The sequence below is a fragment of the Mytilus californianus genome, unplaced genomic scaffold, assembly GCF_021869535.1.
Source record: "Mytilus californianus isolate M0D057914Y unplaced genomic scaffold, xbMytCali1.0.p SCAF_24, whole genome shotgun sequence".
In the NCBI taxonomy this organism is placed as follows: Eukaryota; Metazoa; Mollusca; class Bivalvia; order Mytilida; family Mytilidae; genus Mytilus; species Mytilus californianus.
Window position 1 is genome coordinate 4,056,006 of NW_026262673.1, and position 9,329 is coordinate 4,065,334.

Consider the following 9,329-nt stretch of genomic DNA (forward strand, 5'->3'; position numbering starts at 1 on the left):
TATTATAAACAAACTGAAACCAAAGTGGCGATCTACACGTGGCCTGATAGATTTGCTCATGAAGCCCAAACAATGGGCGATTAGATAACAAATATAACCAACGGATCAAAAAACGTTTTCGCGAACTCTGATATTTCATTGCAATTTTGATATTACAGAAGATAGAAGTGCCAAGTCTCTTGACAAAGAACTCAGGAGATGTTCTCAAAAAACAACAGAGAAAAAAGTTGAGCAACTTCTTAGATTGACAGTAGAATATAGATGCTCTTATGCCACAACTTTACCAAAGCATAGTAGAGTAGAGGATATGATAGGGACATATCCAGTATTTAAGAGTACTGACATAGTAAGTTTTCTGTATTTCTATCTATAATTTCAATTTGAAATAGCACTACAAATTATTACAACTCGAGTAATATCAGAATACACATATATAATACACCATACATCTATTATAGGATTGCTTTAATATGATAATTAAATAATAAAACACAGTGGTCAAACAATTTAATGTTAAACCATTTACACCTTCCTTATACAATTAAATTACTTAAGATCTTTGCACAATGGTTTTTTTTGTTGAATTAATGAGATGAAACATAAAGCTGAAATAAAAATTATGAGCTAACTATAGTGAAAAATTGTCTTAGGCATTTGTTTACATTCAAAAACTTGAGAATTTTAAGGATTGTAAAAAAAATATGTATACTTTTACAAGTAATTTTTAGGAGCAGATTAAGGGGAGGTTATTCAAACCTTATGAGACAAATTTACTGAGATAAATATATTATTTACTTCTTCAATTAAATGAAAATGACTTGTACAAGAAGTACCCCAGGTCAGTGCTGATTGCACCTTTGTTTTTATTTAAATAATGTTGCATGTGTTCCTATATTTAAACGATATAAATTACATTATTTTGTTATTTAATTTCTTTGTAGCTCATCACCAACCTTCTTGCAACCATCAATTTGGAGGAAAATATAATTTCTCATAAACTCCTTGAAAAAAATTTGAAAAGAATGTCTACAGAGATATTGGACTTGGTGTATTCAAAAAACCTCACCACTGTTCCTAGATCAGCACTGAAATCAGAAGGTATTATATATCTTTATTAAATAATAAAAGATGGGTTCAATTTAGAACCATTTTGTACTTCTTTTTTTTAAACAATTTTTAATTAGAACATCTAATTCAAGACTTTTATTATGTATTTTGTAGATTAGGTTATTCATCACAATAGATATAGAGCTAAGACATGCATGAATAAGAACCTTCAATCATTTAAGTGAAAAAATGCACAGCTTTTGGTTAATTTTCAGTTTTTAGACCTGCCCAAAATTACGTATCAATTCATATTTTGACACAAAAATCTTCACTTTCAGCGTACTTCAGTTTTAAAGCACCACATGCTTGTGTGTGCACGCACCCTTGTGTTTGTCAGGTGAATAGTCATGATAATTGTTATGCTATGGAAAGTCATTGCATTTAAATGCTTAAGCAAAATAAAAATACATATGTATTTCTGGTTTCACTTCAATAACACAAAAAAAGATCTGGAGGTTGGGAGCTGACTCATACAAACGTTACTGATAAAAAAAATCACATGTATGATGTTTATACTCGTTTTTTGTTTGTTTGTATAGATCAGCAAATACTTGTGGCAATGGCCCAACTGCCTTTAATTCTCGACAAGAGAGAAAAGGGGAAAAGTGTGCCAGTACCACAACTAGTACACATTGTAAAGGTTTATACAGAATTTGTATATTTTATTTGTTCATTGTTTAGTTTTTATTTCCTGCTAGAGTGAGTGTATTTTGCAGAACTTGAAGGGCACACACTCTTAAAGGCATCTAGTTACAAAATTCATATTTGTTAGAAAACATTTCATTTGAATGACCAAAGAACATCAAACCTTATGCTTATATTATGATTCAATGATAACAATACAAAACATTTTGCAATGTTATTATTATTTTTGAACCTGCATGTCTTAATTAGATAGTTTGAATATTTTATGTTACTGTGACTTGGTTGTAAGTGTTGCTCTCCAGGTAATGCAGTTTATTAAAAAAAAATTGCCCTTATTGCAATTTGTTGTATCAAACCAAACTGTACATTGAACTGGTCAGAAGATATAACAATCTGTTGAAGTATACTAGAGTCCAGTCATGAAAGTGCGAGGTGATTTAAAAAGTATACATACAATCCTTTAAAACTTTAACTCAACTTTCATTGATATTTTGAAACTGATAAGAATTTCTGTACCAAATTATCATTCAGTTCTTACGAAAGATGACTGAAGAATAATTTACACTTTCTTTTCCAGAAAGACGAGATGTGGCAAGAAATAGCTGCTAAGCAATAGAACTCCACATCACCATGGATAATGTACCAACGACATGGCGACCAAGAAATCATAACCGTTATGATTAAACAGTCTATGATTAAAAAGGCCTCATCAGCAGTTAATGCAGTGCTGGCATTGATGGGTATATATTACATGGCAATGTTGCCATACCCTTCAAATTGCAGCGCGGCTCTGCTGTACATACAAGGACAAGTCCTGCTGGATGAAGTTCACAGCAAAGACAAAAGTGTATTTAACAAGGCAAAGGAAATTTTCGAAAACTTCGTTTTGAAAGAAGTTGATTTATTTGCATGAAATCAACATTGATGTTTAACTATGAGACTGACTTGTTTTATTTGTAGGTGTACCACATAATTTTTCATATTTTGGGATAACAGATTTATTGATTAGTTTATAATATTTAAGATACAGAAATAGTAACACACTGTCTTTTGCGTTATTAAAATTAAAATCTCCAAATAATCTGTTGCATTTGTGATCTTGAAAATATAATTCTTAAATTAACAATTAAGCAGGTCTGTAAATGTTATTCATCCAAATAACTTACTTTTATGCAACATAATTCAATTTTTCATTTTCTTTTCTGCTTGAAGCATGTAAAAATATATATTTTTTATTACTACTATACATGAGCTGTTAAATTCATGTAAATAGATTTGACCCAAATTATTATTTTTATTTATAACATACTAAAAATAATATCCAGATTTAAAAAAGTGCTGGGCAAAAGTAACAATTAATAATACAATGTACTTTTGGCATTGGCTTGTGAAAATGCATCTGCATTTGTACTTATTTTAGACAAGACCCAATTTTATATATCAAAATGACCTCCTTTTAGGCTGCAAACCACCATATAACCTTATATCAAAGTAAATTTAAATAGATAGCATTTACAATCAGATTTTATTCTGTATGTTATAAACATATGTAAAATTTAATCATAGTTTTACCTGTATTAGAATGGTTTTATTTGATAGTGAATCTATATTTTATAAGTTGCAAATATCATTTGTTATTTTTGTTTATGCCCATTTATGGGCATTATGTTTTCTGGTCTATGTGTCTGACTGTTATAGCTGTCCCGCTTCAGGTTAAAGTTTTAGTTGAGGTAGTTTTTGATAAAGTTGAAGTCCAATCAACTTAAAACTTAGTACACATGTTCCCTATACTGTAAATTCAGAAATTATTGTGAGGTTTTTATTAATGCGAATAATGCGAGTGGATGAAGATCGCAATAATATAAGAACTCGCATTCTGATATCTTATACTTATATCTGTATGCAGATTTTCCTAAAATCGCAATAATTAATCTTGCATTTTAGTCCATCCTTCAAAAATCACAAAAATGCACGCACAAATTTCTGAATTTACAGTATATGATATGATCTTTCTAATTTTAATGGCAAATTAGAGTTTTACCACATTTTCACTGAACATAGAAATTGATAGTGCTGATGTGGCATCTGTGGATAATTTGGAAACATTCTTGTTTTTGTATAATGTTAGGTTGCAACCTTTTGTGTTGACTTAGTATTATGAACATATTTTAAATGTTGCATTGAGTTGCAATTTGATTAGGCAAGGGTTTTATGTACAAGATACAAAGAGTATTTTCAAGGGCTATACCAAATACATTCTTTGATTTTCAGACACCTACTCTTGATAAAGAGGAGCGATGAGAGATTTTTTTTTTCTTCTCAAAAATAATATTGTGAGAGCAAGTGTCTTTGTTTTAAAGAAAAGAAAAGAGGTATATTTTTTTAAGTGAGAGATAAAAATAAACAAATGATTTGTGCTTCATATTTCATGTATTTATGCCTTTATTTCAGTTCTTTAAAGTTTATTTTATAGAATACATTTTGGTTTTTTTTTTTAACAAATTCAGTTCACATCAATTAGTCTTCCTCCTTCAAATTTTTTACATAGAAATTTCCATGCTGCAGTTCTTTCTTGGGAAAATAAGTAAAAAGTATATGTCATGTTTGCATGCATGTAGGTGATAGTATAGTAACATGTGCAAATCTTTTAACATATACTGTTGTTTTGATTTTTCTTGTTGAAAAAGATATTGTCATAAGATATGAGTCTTGTGCTTGTATATAGTATACAAATGTATAGCATGGTAAATTTCAATGGGACCATGTACTTTTTGAATGGTATCTTTAGGTGTATATACTAGCTTGTATTGATCATGTATTATCACAGTCAAATTATACATGCATGCATACTTATTGACTTTGAAATTTGATTGAAACTGAAATTTTGAAATTTATTTATATATGTACACATGTTTTACATTTTTGTGGTTTTGTCATTTAGATTTCACAAATCACAGGTTTCCATGAAATTATTTTTTACTGTTAATCCTTGATAGCATTCATTGCTATAATGACAGGCTATAAAAGATATAAATAAGTTGATGACTATCTATAGATGGGCATAGAATTGTAAACTAAATTTTTATTCACTGCTAATTTATAAATATGAAATATAGTTTAATAAAATGCAGACTAGTTCATCCATGCACATGGTAAATACAACATATATAGGCAGAAATAAGTTGATAATTTTGTCCTTTAAAGTAAAATCCTTCTCAATTATAATGTTTTTGTATTATATTAATCTGCATGTCATCATTTTGAATGAGTCCATTTATTGTAGAAAAGTGAATACTTGAGTGTTTTATTAAAAACTGTTTGAAACTTGTAAAAAATAGTAGCTTAAATAAAAAGATTGGAAATATGTTTGTGTTCTAGTTGTAAATTATTTCAATTTTCAAAAAGTGTCTTACTTCATGTATTACATATACATGTATATTTATTGTGTCCTTTTTCATATTTATATTTTAGCAATTGAATTAGTAAGTTATTTATACTACTGATAAACATTGATGAAGATAAGTAATCTCAATCAATTAATTACTTGATAATACTAAGTAAAAGATTCAGTAATAAAATAAATTACCTAATTTCAGTTCTTAGTAATGATATTTCTAAGTAAAAGAAAAGTAAATTTATTACTTAGAATTACTTATTATTAACTGATTACTTAAAATTACTAAAATAATTACTTTCAATTACTAAACTATTTACTTAAAATAAGTAAACAAATTACTTAAAATTACTATAATTTACTTATCTCGATCACCATGATCACTAGTGTGACAATTAATTTTACTAAGTAAAAAACTGTTTGTAATTTTTACCACAGAAACATTTACTTAGTAAATGAATTACCATGTTTTATTAGTAAAAATCTTACTTAAATATTCAATTACTTAGTAATGCTTTTACTGATTGATTCATTTACTTTTACTCAGTAATTGATAACACAAGTAATCGCTATAAGTAATTATGATTTACTTAAAATTACTTAGAATTATTTGTTATTACTTAATGTGATCACTGGTGTGACAAACTTTTTTACTAAAATATTACTTGAAATAAGTAATAATTTTTTTTATTTTTAGTAATTTTAAGTAAATTTTTTTTTTGAGTGCATGTCTTAAAATAGAAGAATGTATATTCTAAAGTTTGCAACTATGTGTGTAATTAAATTACATGTATCTCTTTTAGCACGTTTAATAAACTCAAATTTTCTTTTAAAATATTTGTTATAAATTATAGTATATTCTGAATTATCTCTGCTTAATAGCTGAATCTAGTTCACATATAAGTAATGACAAAAAGGTGTCCAATTTTATTTATTTCAGTCTCATCCTTTAATATTTGAAATTCCAGATTACACTATATCAGCCAATCATTCAAAATACAAGACCACAATCTTTTCAGTCAATCCCCAATCCTTTAAAATAATTCTTAGGAAAAAACTTATCTAACTGTTAATAAAATGTCTTTTTTTACCTTTCACAAAATCTTTGAACCTCCTTTAGTTTGCTTTCTTTAATAAGGTGCTTCAATCTTGTCATTCTTGTCTTCAATGCAGCTTTCTGCTGTTAAGGTCAAATCATACGATTCACATTCATCTTTACTTGCTGAAAAAAAACTACTATAAAGTATGAAAATGTGTAGAGATAATATTTTAACAATGCGATAGTACGTTCCCTGTAAGATAAGTTGAGACAATGCAAAAAGTGAATAGCACTTAGCTATACAGGTACACTAGTGCATACATGTAGGTTGTTCAGACTCAAACTTTACAGTAGTTGTTCCACTTAAAAGTAATTAGCACTTAGCTATACAGGTACACTAGTTCATACATGTAGGTTGTTCAGACTCAAAGATTTTCAGTAGGTGTTCCATTCATACAAATGCTGAATTTTCTATCATTTGGTTGAAACAAGAATTTTAGGCTTATTATTATACATCCATTTCGTATCAATGAAACCATGCATGGTCATAAGAATAGCAACCAAAGATTACAAAATTATAAGCTCCGCCTGGCAAATTAGTCTGTACTTCTTTTACACAAGGATTTCATTGAAATAAACATCTTCATTATGCAAATGTTGACCCTTAATTTGTTAAAATGATTGCATGTGCCACAAGGCTAATTTCATATCTAGCAATGATTAATGCGTACTGAAGTTTTATACTTATTTTCTTTCAAGTTAAAGACATTAATATTAGACAAATTATGTATTTGATTTCCGAGATCTGTAACTTTAAGAATTGAATGCTGTTTTTTTAAATATGTATGCGAAATAAATGAAATAAATAGTAACACTTACATTTTTTAGCAAGAAGAGCAAAATTTCATTTTTTTTTATACAACTACAAATCTAATAGAATATATATTAACAGATAATTAATAAATATTTAAAAGTTTAACAATATATTCAATATGTAAACTCTGCAATGGACAAATATATCGAGATACAATGTACATGTATGTCAGATTTCTTTTAATCAGGAAAATCATATCAAGAGACACACTAACACTCTGAATGAGTTTATTCCTTGCAAACATACATGTACATGTAAATGAAACTTTAAAACATGAAGATATATGTTTGTAAAACATACCAGATTTACATTTAATTTTAACCAGCTAAAAACTTTACAAGCCATTTGCTGGTTTTGTCACAAATTTCATATTTTTTTGCCTGTACACCTGGTGGTCATCTCAACATTATATTGGACCCAGCTATATGGTACAACATCTTCCACCTCTTTCTGACCCGGAAACCACATCCTGTGAATATTAATATTTCTTGGTAAGAGACACAGAAACAGTTTGCATATAACATCCTAATCATTTACATGTATACATATATAGATATAGGAAGATGTGGTATGAGTGCCAATGAGACGAATCTCCATCCAAGTAACAATTTATAAAAGTAAACCATTATAGGTCAAGGTACGGCCTTCAGCACGGAGCATTGGCTCACACCGAACAGCAAGCTATAAAGGGCACCAAAAATTACTAGTGTAAAACCATTCAAACGGGAAAACCAACGGTCTAATCTATATAAAAACGAGAAACGAGAAACACGTATGAACTACATAAACAGACGACAACTACTGTACATCAGATTCCTGACTTAGGACAGGAGCAAACATTTGCAGCGGGATTAAACGTTTTAATGGTACCAAACCTTCTCCCTTTTCTGAAACAATAGTATAACATCACAACATAGAAAGACACACTATAAAATATCAATTGGAAGGCTTAACTCAATCAAAAAACGTAAATTAACACACAATGAACGAATAAATTTGATCTGTGATACCTGAATGCAAATACATAGTTAATAAAAATTATAAGGGATAAATAATTAAGGTCAAAAGTAAATAAACAGGTTTAAACAAAATTAATGTATGATACCACTGTGAAATGTTAAAACAATATTAAGAAAATCATCACTTTTGAAAAACCTGCGTCATATAATACACAGGTAAATGAAAATAATTGTGTTATTAAGTATACTTCTTCTGTGTGTATAAAATCTTCCGTTTAGGAATACCAAGAAATTTCTTTAATATAAATAAAACTAATTTAACACTTGGTACATATGGGGTCAATATCAACAATAAAACTATACAATAAGTGCTAGATAAAACTTCCTGTACAGGTGCAAGAACCAGTATTTAAGAAGAAATGAAATAATTTTGATGTTCATAGTACGAAGAAGTGAAAATTTGTATTAATACCAAATAACCAAAGCTGGTATATAGACAAGATCCATGTTAACATTAAATAACAAAAGAACATTACAAATAGTATCAACAGGTCAAATTAAAATGAAAGTACGATTTGAGAGTACTAGCAGTTACTGACAGCTAGTTCAAAACCAAAACAATTAATAATAAAACATCATGCATCAGAGACTGAAATCAACTAAAACACATCCCAGGGATTTAGTATTTTTACGTAATGAACAGTCAAAGAAGACATGACTTGTGCAATGCAAAAAAATAAATGTATCGACAGGTAGTAGGATAGTTAGGAGTGACTTCTTTATAGATAAAAATGAACGTGTGTGTCTCTATACATCCCGTTTGAAAAGAAAATACAAATTTAGTAAATAGCACTTAGCTATAACAAATTTAGTTATGTTTTAATTTGCTAAATTAAATAAATGACAAAATCGATATTAGTGCCAATGTAAACTATATTCAGAGAACTAATTACAACATTGGTACGATAACCCTTAGTAATAAGTTTGTTTAAAGGTTCGATGAGTTTACACGGATCATATGGTGATTTCTGCGCTTTAAGTACAATATTGCGGTACAATTTAGGATGTGAAATACCATTTTAAATAAGATTTCTATAGGTACAGCCAAATTTACTAATCAAATCTTTGTATCTATGAAAGAATTTAGTAAAAGTTTTAAGTAATTTATGGTAACGAAATCCCTGACTTAATAATTTACCAGTGATGCATTGATTACGTTCGTTAAAATCTATGACATCACTACACACACGGGCATACCGAACGAGTTGGGATATATAAACACCGTATGATGGAGCCAAAGGAACATCGCCG

General features: G+C 28.7%; 1 long non-coding RNA gene across 1 annotated transcript; it reads left to right on the forward strand.

Annotated features, from left to right (window-relative positions):
* Nucleotides 1–214: 214 nt before the first annotated feature.
* Nucleotides 215–3,330, forward strand: LOC127732436 (uncharacterized). The gene is made up of 4 exons (XR_007996255.1): nucleotides 215–346; nucleotides 942–1,098; nucleotides 1,647–1,747; nucleotides 2,330–3,330. It is a non-coding gene; the product is annotated as an uncharacterized LOC127732436 (long non-coding RNA).
* The last annotated feature ends 5,999 nt before the right edge of the window (nucleotides 3,331–9,329 follow it).